Source organism: Antedon bifida, chromosome 9 (genome assembly GCF_963402885.1).
Source record: "Antedon bifida chromosome 9, ecAntBifi1.1, whole genome shotgun sequence".
In the NCBI taxonomy this organism is placed as follows: Eukaryota; Metazoa; Echinodermata; class Crinoidea; order Comatulida; family Antedonidae; genus Antedon; species Antedon bifida.
In genome coordinates this window covers 9,888,905-9,901,975 of record NC_136234.1, presented here as the reverse complement: position 1 = coordinate 9,901,975, position 13,071 = coordinate 9,888,905, and the positions used below count along the sequence as shown (strand labels likewise).

Here is a 13,071-nt window from a genome sequence, read left to right as displayed (position 1 = left end):
AATTTAACCCTGATTCATCACAGTTCTAAATTTGACCTGGTTTGTTTGTTATTCTAGCTGAAACAAACAAAGTATAACAAGTAATTGCCAACAAATAATTTAACAATAATGTTGGGGTGTTTTTATTGGAACTTAGCTAAAAATTAACCATAGTAAATAACCTAGAATTTGTTATGTACTTTTTACACATATAATTAAAACCTACATTACACCATTGGAGTTTCCAAACTCTCTTCCCTTTTGCACCGCTCCAATTGAATAGCATCTCAACTGCAGGCTTTTTTCATATGCACAAGAAGTTTGTTTAGTTCTTTTAAAATTCCAGTTACAGGTGGTTTCACTTTCAGAAGTTTGCTTTCCTTTATCCTTCACGAGTAGATCTCCTTCTCATTTTCTAATAACTTTACAGTTATCAAATTCTACACAAAATCTTATTTCTTCTTTCATGCTGCATGATTTTTCATCTCCTTGATGGCTTAATTTGATTACAAATCTATATGGTTTAAGGGCTAAGGGCCACAGCATTAATTGGCAGTTTGCTACCATTTTAGTACTTAAAGGTTCATCTTAAGGGTTGGTAGTTTCAATGATGAATTATACATACAAATAAGGTTCTTACTTACCCTTTGCAAAAAAGCCGTATACGAACGTATACGATTTACATACGTTTCGTATATGTTTCGTATAGGAAGTCCATTTCGTATACGAAACGTATACGTCAATTCGGATGTTCCTGCCCGCATAATAAACATATACGAACCGTATACGATCATTTATAAACAATTTCCTAATTATACGATCCGTATACGATCCGTATACGATACGAGTACGCGTGTATACAAACTGCATCATATTACAAACCGAAAAGGGACTGTCCCTCTTTTTACAAGACGACGATAGCATACGTTTACGATGGCAGGAGCATCTTGACTTCAATAATTAGTGTACAATTTGTTTGTTTTTTTTTTCAGTCGGTATATGTACATTAAATTCCCTATGATGATTTAGTTCATAGTTTTCGCTAATGAAAAAAATTGGTGCTGTATTTTACAAGACGTTTTTTTTCTATCAAGCATAAAAACCCACCCAGACTGTTCCGTCTTGTTTATCCCCTCTGCTATTTCTTTACCTTTGGTACGTTCCATTAATAAGTAAATCATACAAAATGTGCTGTTATTAATTTAGAAAGTGCTTTAATTAATATTAATGTACTTGGAAATAAATAAATAAATATTAAATTGGACCCGCAGTATATTAAATTTAAAACAAGTAAGTAAAATACATAAATTACGATGTAATAAAAATGTAGAATACATGTGGCTCCCTATAATATATATGGAATGATCCAAATAAATTCGCCCAAAACGTGCCTGTGTTGTGTGTTCTGCATGCATGCATCACATGGATCAGATTTCATTCATTTTCAATCATCATTGCTGTTGTCCAACAGGATTTTTTTTTTGCTACGGGTTTTAACTCGCCATAAAAAAAATAAAAAATGGGATGTAGGCCTAGTTACAGTAGGCCAAAGTAGATAGTAAATTCGATGACTTCTAGCTAGCTAGGCTATAGGCATATTGTAATTGTATAGATCGAACATGCAGTAACTAGCTACTGCAGCAGCTCTAGTAAACTAAGAGTAACTAGGCCTGGGAAAAATACGCCAAGGAAAAGAGTCTGTGGTACACTCATTGTGAAAATAAGCTTGCTAGCTTTCCCCCATATATTAGATTTGGTTATATTGGTTGTATTATTATAATAACCTACTCTAGCTAGTAGTAAATCAACAACGGTGAAATAAAAATTACATCTCCCTGGTAAAAAGGTACCCCACGCCCCCATTTTTATGCCTCCATCATTGACAGGCCAAGCGGTATTTAATTATATTTTTATTTATTTAATTCGTAAATTTTAAAAAAATCGTTAATATAAATATGTGAACCTTTGTAACTTTTTGTTGTATATGCGCGGGCGCGAGATACTATTTAATAAGATAGGCTTTATTCATATCATATGTGTTGGAGTGGTAAACAACTATGAGCCTAGTTGCGAGGATACCGCCTCGTAACTACGTATTGACGTATAGACGTTTTACTATAATATTGAATATGTGTTACTTAAAAAAAGGAAGTAATACATTGTGTACAATATTAGTAGCTAATAGTTTTGTTGTGCCCCCTCTGTACACACGGCTGCGGGCTGCTGGATATTTGTTTATCATTTTAATGAATGTAGTACGAGTCTAACGCCAAATAAAGATATAGAACACATTTTGAGAATTCAAAGTTTTGATCTTTTTCAAGAATCTGATAAACATGACTCATCTTTTTACATAATATACAGCATCAGCATGTACAATCTAATTTAATTGTCACACAATTGAATTAACAAAGGACAAGGATTTCAAATAAACTGTTACAAATAAACAATTATGAATGAAATAGTTGGGGTATTGTCGGGTCCATGGGAAATCAACAATGTTTAGTAGACTTATTTAATTTGTTATTTACAGTTGAGGGTGGTTATTTTTTAAAGACATGTTTTATGATTTCTTAATCACCAAGCAGAAATACCGCTGAGATAAATGAAAGCAATTCAATCTGTTCGCTTAACCGGGAAAAAATTGAAATTCGATATAATTGTATTTACTATAACCACTAATTTTGTTTTTTAATTTTTTTCTACGGAAGTGATCAACTTATTCAAAATCCGATTGTATTCATTGTTAGATAATTATTATTATTATATAATGTTAATGTACATATCAACACATCCCACTTCTGTTTTGGATCATGGTTTTCCTCTTCGGCATTATTTGCCAAATTATTGTTACTCCATCTCCATGCTGTACAACACATGTCGCGGAATAATATCGCTTAACATAAACGATGTAATTTGACCACCCAAAGCTCGCACGTGGTGTGACGAATTGAGAAGATTGAACGACGTACCCGATGATATGCATGATTGGCCACCAGAGAACCGAGTCGACCACGAGTTGCAATTGTAGGCAACCGAGCGACGCTCGGTCGTCGTCGGCGGCTGAACTTACTGACCTCTGCCATATTTTATAAAGGAAAACTGCAAACAACATCGTGAAAATGGCCCCTTGTCTTGTCCTTTCTAGGCCTACCTAGTAGTAGTATACCTGTTTAGCCTGTTTGACTTGCGAAAAACGTTGTTTGAATTTTATCGGTAGCCTAGGCTATCTAATAAATTGAAATAAATATGGTCTTATGTCCTAGCTCCTAATACTACTAGGCTATACTAATAATTCTGTACTAGACTAGTGGCTGGTGCTAGCTATGCCAGAGAGCCAGCCTACGTACGTACGTATTTGTTGTAATGACAATTTAAATGTTTTATTTAGCTCTATTCTACTCATTACTACTATTATAATTTATAAAATGGCCTAGTTTGTTCGTATATGATTCGTATACGTCCCGTATACGATATTCTTATCATGAATAAACAACGTATACGTTACGTATGCTAAACGTATACGACGCCAACTCTTTGTGGAGCAACAGAGTGGAAATAATGTAAACAGTGAAATCGTATACGATCCGTATACGTCGTATACGTTTTCAGCGTATACGGATCGTATACGGCTTTTTTGCAAAGGGTACATCCCATACAATGACCAAACATTCACTTTCAATTACTGAGTACTTTTTTTGTATATACCGAAATTGTGTACTTGTATATGAGCGACAACTTACCTGTCCATGCTTTTCTTGCAATAGCACTGCTGCAATACCAATATCGCATACGGAATATGAAAAGTAATGTTGAATCATTTAAACAACTTTGAATGTTACATAATAAGATTTTTTAACTTATTTTTAAACTTTGTTGAGTACTTTTTTTTTACAATCATAGTGTTGAACCCAAAACTGAGTAGGCTCGTTCCGCTGATGATATATCTGGATCATCTACCACCACCATTGGTGTTGCGAATGAAATTATGTAGGACTGTTACACACAGTACAACTTTGTCGATGTTGCTCCAGCTTTTGATGTAATATGCATAAAATGTTAGACTTTTTTGGAGATTCATCTAGCTTGGCTGTGGCAATAGTTATATCTGTTTCTCTCTGTCAAGTTTTTTACCTGATAAATATTTATTATAGTTATAATACAGGTATTATGCCAGATGTTAACAAAACACTACTCTAATATTTAATTGAGACCTACCACCACAAAACGAAGGTTATTCCTCGCTCGTTCTTCTTTCAGGGTTCTGGGTTAAAAAATCTTGAGACTTTTGTAGAAACATGTTTATATGTTCGTCATTTTTATTGAACCAGGGTTTAGAGATAGCCCATGTTAAAATTTGATTTGATGCTTTGTCCCCTACAATCGCATATTGCTGTGATGAAGCTTCCTGGGTTAACAATGCATGGTACTCTACATGCTTTTGTGTGCTATTGGCTTTTCCTCATGGCTAGGTTTTTAAGGTAGTGTATTACTATTAACAATTAATGCAATTTTCTGTGGGTGGAAACATGTAATTTTTTTTACTTAGCCTTATCAAATTGTACCATATTCAAAACTTTCATTTTCATAATTCAACTATCAAGAAACCATGCATAATTTCCGTCGAAAATCTGTTCATGTCATCTTTGTTAAAAAATATTTCATGCAGTTGCATTAACTTGAAACAATCCACCCCTATTATGCATGTTTATCCATTTTTCTGTTTAATGTTGCTCATACTCAATATCATTGTTCATTTTAAATCAATTCAGCACATACGCTTTAACAACTGCTGTGGACTGTTTAAATATTGCAAATGGCTCATAACTAGCAACATACCTCACAATCTTGATCAGTGGTTGGATTTGATGTTCAAGAAGAAGCAAGATAACTCTGTACAGTTCAGTGTCCATAAAATTGATCAGAAATATATTTTTTAGTTCACACTCTTGCTGATGATTAGTGGATTTCCTGATCAAAAAGGTCGCTTAACTGTGTGCCAATTTTTTTGTTGTCCCTTGTTACAATTTCTGCGATATCTTAAAAAAATCTACCTTAAACTTGTGCAACATTAAAGTTTTTTCTTTAGTTGCTTCCTCTATGCGCTGGGCAATTTACTCAGTCCTTCACGATTCTTGGAGTCTTATAAACAAAGGATTTCTTCTTTTTGTTGACAAACACATCAACAAGTTCACATTTTTCCATATTTTTTAGACATGGATTACTTTTACTTATCTTCTTTGGTTACATCCATCACGTTTGAATTGATTGATATTGCCAATCTTTACTGAACAAGTGTTCCCGGAATTGTACATAAAAGACCTTTTAATTCTGTAACAGATTTATCTACAGTGTTAGAACCCCCTTTTTGCTACCTTTGACTGCTTACCGATATGCATTTTAAAAATCTCGAGCAGATACATTGTTTTGCCACATTTTTTTTATGCCAGCATCAATGCCATAAATGGCAGCGTCCCCATTAGGACCCTATTACTTACTCAACCATGAAAGTGAACGTCTCTTGCGGTAATGAGGCAAAATCATTCAAGCTTCATTTTCTCGCGAGACTCGAGGAAGCCTTGCAATATCGCGGAACTCGCGGAAGTATTGCCGATACTGGAGAATATAGTGTTAACTCATTTGTAACGCTTTGCCGGCCAGGTATTACTGTAATTGATTTTTACGGAAGAACAAATTATATTTCAACATTGTTTACAATTAGGCCAAATAAAAAAACATACTTGTTAAGCGTCACCGCCCGCTCCTGATTATCCAGCCGCCTCTCTTTTTATTTTTATTTTTTTTTACCCATATACAATGGAAAGTTCAGCGGCCCGGCCCAGCTCCAGAGCAGGGCTCGAAATTCACGCTAGCAAACTAGCATTTTGCTAGTAGATTCTTCATAATTGCTAGTTGAAAATTTCAAAACTAGCAAATATGTTTGCTAGGCTAGTGTAATTTTTGAAAAATACGTACTTTTTAGCTTAGCCACGCTAGCCGCCGATCGCTCTATGTCGACAACGGCAATTTGGTGAAAACAATTGTTTCATTTACACGCCGCCGATTTACGTCAAGAAAACGCGAATAGCACCGTGAATCATGTAATGTGGTAAACAGCAAGCTTTTTCCCCCAACACATTAAATCACGTGCATTTAGTACGTCGCTGAGGATTACATCATCAGTCACGTGATTACAGAATACGCGATTATCAATTTAGGGATTTAACGAAATAAATATTTTGCCTACACAGTGGTCGAAGCGCGTTTTTTATAGGTTCGTAAATAGGAAACACCCCATACATAATGGACTCTACCAATTTTGTTTACGATGATCTCAAGATCGGCACACCACGAGGTCCTGTTGGGCGATGGGTTTTCTTATGCCTGGTTAACCTGTGGAATAATTACACACACTTTTCGCATCACAACTTTAAATACTGATTTACACAGCAATTGGCAAAGGATTCATCAAAGAAGAATGAATACGTTGAATAAAAATTCACTTAAGAAATGCCGTAAGCTGTTTTCAAACTATAAATCAGCCCACTATTTAGTATTTTTGAGACCAACATCATGGTTCTCGCGATAGGGAATTTCCTGGATAGATGAGTCGAGCGAGAGACGGCGGACCATGGCCGATGAGTGAGGCGGAGGTAGCAGCTTGGACGGATTAGTTAGCCTAGGGCCTACAATTTCGCTCGGTGGCAATTAAATTTAATGTTTTAATTACGTCTGGATATAAACAATACAAAACTGAATTTTGTCATCGGCAATAATATTTCATACATAGTCAATTTTGTTCTGTTCCGCATTTTGAAAGTTTGACGTTTCGTCCTAAAAAAAAGTGGGCCAAAACGTCCATCGCGCAAAAATATACCTCCATAAAAAGTAAAAAAAATAATAAAAAAATCGCCCCCCCCCCCCACACTCCCCTGAAAATTTATGATGGTGTGACGCTTAACAAGTATATTTTTTTATTTGACCTTATTATATCCATTCGTGTGTCTGATCTTGTTTTTGTTATTAATAAATATAATAGATAATAAAAAATGAAATGTTTGTTATTTTTATTTTAAAATAAACTTATACTACTACATACATACGTATGACTTTTGTTTTGTTTTTTAAAATAAATAAAAATGAATATTAAAAATGGTACGAAATTTGTTATATTTTTTTTAAGCATCTTGCGCCGGTTACCACCCCCGTACCGTACATTATTTTTTTTATTTAAATAAAACCTTATAATAATATTAATAGGATAAATCCGTAAAACAACTGGATATATATAATTTAAATATCACGTTATTTTATACAAAAACAAACAGAGTTGTATATTTTTGTGAACTCTTGACAAAAGAAAAAACAAAACAGTTTGAAGGTATTAAAGCATAATCTTTTATTTTTACAGTAGTTACAATTATTTTAAGAACGATATAGTATATAAGTACAATGCATGGTATAAACTATCGTACACAATACACAGAATCCACTCTCAGTCGCAACAACTTTCATCATAACAATATATAATATTTTGTAATCGTATTCGTTTCCTTCGTGCGTGTTATACCTACTCAACGGCGAATATAAATTTCCCACATTGTAAATGAACGTAGAGACACGATCCAACACAATGAACTAGGCCAACTAATAAAAATATTCGATCCAGAAACGATCCCGACAAAAAAGATCGTAAACAATTCATTCTAAATATAGTATCAGAACGTTCAGTCGGTCGCTCAAAAAGACTGCCGACAGAAGACCGTAATTAATACATACCTAGTTTTTTTTGGTCACATGGCATGAAACACGATACTCTCTGTTTACCGCAACCTCTCACATGTTTTTTTTTCAACTCGGTACGAGGGGTGGCTAATTAAGATCGTGTACCTGGATTTTGTGTCGCATATATAATACTCTCTTAGCCACGTTTTTTGTTATTTACTTTTACATTTTTTTAAAGATTCTATATACTTCAATGAATTTTTTAAACTGCTGCAACATCAGTTGTGACCCCCTTCTATATAAAATAATAATTATCGCATAATATACAGTCTAGGATAATTAATTGATATACAAAATCATTACACCCAACTACTATCTTCATCTCCTTATGCGGAACATCATTTGAATAATAGAACAAGTCACACATCTACACATAATCAAACATCACATACTCTATCTCTAACAATATTTCAATCTTCTATCGAATAAAGCCGAAGATTAGTCGTTATCTCAGGACTGTTCTGTGGCCACCACCAGGTAGGCTTACTTCATCAAGGCTTCTATGAATGGATGACTGGTTGGGAGCAGGAATGCTAGTAGACCAAATCTAGTACCGTTTTTGATTACAATCATGCAGGAAATTACCTCACGATTGTTTTAACATACCCTCTACCAAATCCAAGCTAAACTTTGACGGCATTGTCAAGGAATTGGTCGGCAGTGAAATGACTTGAATACACATAAGAGTGTGCGGTGCCTTCCAGTGCTTTTCTCCCACTTCCTAAACATAATTACATCCTTTGGGAACACATGTAAACTAACCCCATCTTTAGAAACATTACTGCCGCCCATGATTGACCACACATTGTTTTGTCATATTTGCACAATATTGAACAATATAAACATAAATCTGGTGAGCTGTTAAAACTTTAAAATGTGCATCATTACAGTGAAAAGAACTACCCATGCGAGAACGCGCGAAGCGAGAGGAAAGCGGAGTACCACTTATGACGTATTTGCCGAAGCAGTGCCGGAAACTGCCGAAGAATACCGATTGAAACCACCTTTACAACAGTTGCTAAAAACATTCATAAATAAGGACTAACAGACATTATAATATATAGTTTTTTTTCATATTTTAAACACAAAATAATAGAAATACATCATTCCACAAAAATGAAAACACCAAATTCCTATATCTTTAAGCTGTTGCAACATCTGTTGCGACCCCCTCCCATGCACTTTTTTTCCTGTCCTGATATTGAGCTGCACAAGCTGCCATTGATAATTTTTTTTCCTTTAACGGACACTGAGATTTGTGTCGCTTTGTTGTGACTTCACCATGCCTGGTCAATATGTAAATTAATGCTCCAGTAATTTATAATAAAGGTACCATAAACTGTATAGTACTAATAGTAGCAATATTTCATGAAAAATTGAAAGGCATTGAATTCACTTCATTTTAGCATAGTAAGAAAGGTTAGGATTATAGCTTTTATTTGCCACCTCCCTTAGTCAATTTGGACATTGGGTTCCAGAGTTATCGCAATTTGAAAATTTGAAAAATCATGATTTTTCGTTAACTTTATATATGAGGAATATTGGTCAAAACAGATGTATATATAGGTAGTTATCAAGCTAATTAAATATTCATAAAAAGGTAAACAACTTTAACCAAATGTAAAATCTATATAAAACATTTTAAAAAAAAAGTTTCTTCATGTTTTTTCACCTATAGGTACCTCAAGTCTCAACGACCCCATTTTGGCAAAATTGTTATTATATTCGGCATTGCGAATATGTTACCATGACAACCAGAATTTGTGTAAACAAGAAATTAAACAAATGGATTTAACTCAATGTTTAAGCATATTTTATTACTAAAACAAAGTTATTATGTTAGTTTCAATAAATTGTCAACAAACTAAATAATTTTTAATTTCATAAGATGAGCAGTTACCATAGCAACAAGACTTTAATTTGTTTACTAATAATTTGAATGTGATGTGCAAAAAGATGTCAACCTATAAAAAGGTAAACAAGTGTAGAATATATATAAAACTTTTTTTTTTCATTGTTTTTTCACCAATAGGTACTATTAATACCAAGTCACAACAACCACATTAAAACAAATATGATTATGTGTTAGAAATAAGTTACCATAGCAACCAGAATTTATGTAAACAAGAAAATAAACAATTGGATTTAAATCCATATTTAAGAGTGTTTGCATAAAAAAACAAAGTTATTCTCTTAGTTTTAACAAATTGTCAGCAAACTAAATAATTTTTAACTTTTTTAAGACGAACAGTTACCGTAGCAACAAACATTAATTTGTTTACTAATAATTTATATACAATATATATTATGATACGCAAAAAGATGTCACTTTAAAAAGGTAAACAAGTGTAGAATATAAAACTTAATTTCTTCATTGTTTTTTTCACCAATACTATAGGTACTTACCAAGTCTCAACAACCACATTTTTGAAGAAAAATGATTGTGTATGTTACTAATAAGTTACCATGGCAACCAGTATTTATGTAAACAAAAAAATAAACAAATGGATTTAACTCATTATTTAAGAATGTTCGCATACAAAAACAAAGCTATTCTCTTTTCAATATATAGGTTACAGTGTTTCTAAGGTGTTCAAGTTTTATTCTCATGCTATAGCAAAAATTATCCACCTTCTAGGGAGTCACCAGACATATTATTACATTAGGTTAAACTACCTAACTACTGAAAAAAAATAACAGATGTATGTAACTTTATATTTAAAGGTACCATATTTATTTGAATAAACGCCCCATTTTGTATAATTTCCCACCTTGAGTAACGCCCTCCGTAGTACTGTTCATTCGTCATTTATTGTTATTTGCATATAAAATTTACATAGAAATTATGTTTGCTCTGAGATATATACAAAAAAAGAAAAATTGAAAAACTAACAAAACAAAGTGTCACATCACTCTCGTACAAAACCTATTTGTATGAGAGATGATCTACCGGCAATGTCTGCCGCTCAATACAATCTTGCAAATATACAATGTGTTTTCTTAATTAATCGTTAATAAATAAATATGACGGCGTTTATTCAAATAAATATGGTATTTTTTTAGCAATAAAATGTTTATAGTCAAATCTAACACTCAGAAGGCTCGATTTCAAGATCGCCATTTTTGTAATCGTCTATTAGTTGGTATGAGTAAATGCTTTCATCGTTTTTGTATTTAATGTTGAACCATGAACAGAATCCGGGCACTTGTGAAATAACTTTTCCCTGATAGGTTACTCCATCTTCAAAGGTGTGATTTACTGTCTTGCCTATAAGCATCGGCAGCTTCCCTCTCTCTTTCGTATCTTTTGAAATTGAAACCGACGTAGCAACAGAAAGAGCAGCGTTGATTAAATCGAGTAAACACTCTCGCAACTCCTCCCATGTTCGTACATGTTTTCCCGATTTGTCTGAATGTGGCATTGAAGATTTTTGGAATGGGTCCTGTATAATGCTGTTGAAGTACTTCATTTCTAAAGTTGAGTTGTTTGATGATTGCCCTCTTTCTTTCTGCATCGCTTCTACACTCCTGCATTACCGCATCAACCTTCTCTTCTGTTTGCCATAGGCCACTGTCAATCACACTTTCTGTTAGAACTGTTTTCTTCTTCAGCTTTCTGTCTCTCTTTTCTTTGAGTTTCTGTGCTTCTTCCTGGTTTTTTTTAATGTGGGCCTCCAAGATTTCCTTCTCTCTCACTTTAAACTGTGCTCGCATTTCTCTCGATCTTGACTTTACTTTGTCACACAAATCTGCTACCTCTTCCGTCGATTTTTTTTTTAGCCAGTTACTTGTTTTGTTATAGACGTACATTAGTACCGCCTCATTCGAAAGGGCCGACGAGTTTGGTCTGTGATGGCACAGGTAGTCAAGCAATCCAAACACTCTCTCTGGATTCTTGTTGTGCTTAGGGGTGCTTCGTGTCACATCCCTTACATCGTTACCAGCATCCAAATATAAACCTTTAGGAAGGTGTTCATCAACTGTTCTTTCTACATACAGCTGTAGCGATGCCAAGCAAGCCTGTAGTATGGTTGTTACAGTTGGAGAACTGTCGTCGTTCATTGTCAGTGCCTCTGAAAGATTATCCCGTTGAATCAGTTCTTCTCATTTTGATGGTAGTACCGTAGTTCCTCGGGTATAATCCCACCCCCCTTGTACGTGAAATTTGCCCGAATTTGGGAGGTGGGACTATATCCGGGGATTTCCCGCTGCATGAACTGAAAATGATGATATTTCTTCTAGCTACGATTTAGGCTATCTAAAAGCTATATTCCGATGTAGGCCTAGCAATTAGACGGCCAGGCCATCTAGGCCTAGGCGGCCTAATTGGTCTTACCTGTGCTATGCCTACCGTATAGATTTTCCCCGAGATTTCTACTTAAAAAATACCCTAAAATGTGATCTAGGCCTAGCTTCCTAAATCCACATGAACTCGATCATACGAGTTCTCCATGTTCACCCACACGGTCGAGCTCTCTGTGAAAATCGCATGTAGTTGCATGTGACACAAACTCTACTGCACAAGCCGGTCGGTATAGAGGGCGGTGTTTTTTTTACGGTAATCAAGCATGCACAGTAGTGTAAACAACAAGAAAGAATGTACACGACGGCGAAAGGATGTACAGAACGTGACGATCGGGGCATGCTAGCCTAAGGTTGTATTCAACTTAACAATGTTTGATGAGTTTTAAGTCAGCCAAAGAGAAATTGACGTCGGCCTAGCTAGCTACAGTAGGCCTAGGCCCACCTCTGGCCTAATGTTAAATTATACACTGGGACTTTGCCCGGGGATATGCTTGCATGCGAAGGTAATCGTAAAGTCGGGGGTGGGATTATACCCGAGGTGGGATTATACCCGAGGAACTACGGTAATACAAACTCCCTCCGATAATTTTGTTGTTTTGTTGTTTTTTTAAAAATGACTATTATTTTAATGTTGTCAGGTAATGTTGGTACTGTAATTGGATATCTTCATTTCTTGAATCCCATTTGTTTCTTTTTCAAATCTGTATATATTAAACAATGGCAGCAGACACCATCTTGAACAAAAAGACCCTTTGGTTTGAATTGTTTGACAAGAGTTATGTATTAAAAATATTTGAAAATAATCCCTTAAACAAGATCTTTCCAGACATATAATTTGTATTCACATGGGTACATAAGAAATAGTATATTTTTAACTTCAAAGACAGGTCACTTTTTGAAATTTCATGAACGTGTTAAAATCGTGGTAACGAAAATCCGCTTCATTGGGATACCTACTATAAGAAGTCCCAGAAAGTGCAATTGGGTGCATGTGGGAAAATG

The 13,071-nt window shown here is 34.6% G+C and overlaps 1 protein-coding gene across 1 annotated transcript in view; it reads right to left on the bottom strand.

Annotated features, from left to right (window-relative positions):
• The window catches only part of LOC144852502 (mitochondrial 2-oxodicarboxylate carrier-like), a 163,414-nt gene that overhangs the window by 129,751 nt on the left and 20,592 nt on the right, over positions 1-13,071 (bottom strand). The window lies entirely within an intron of this gene.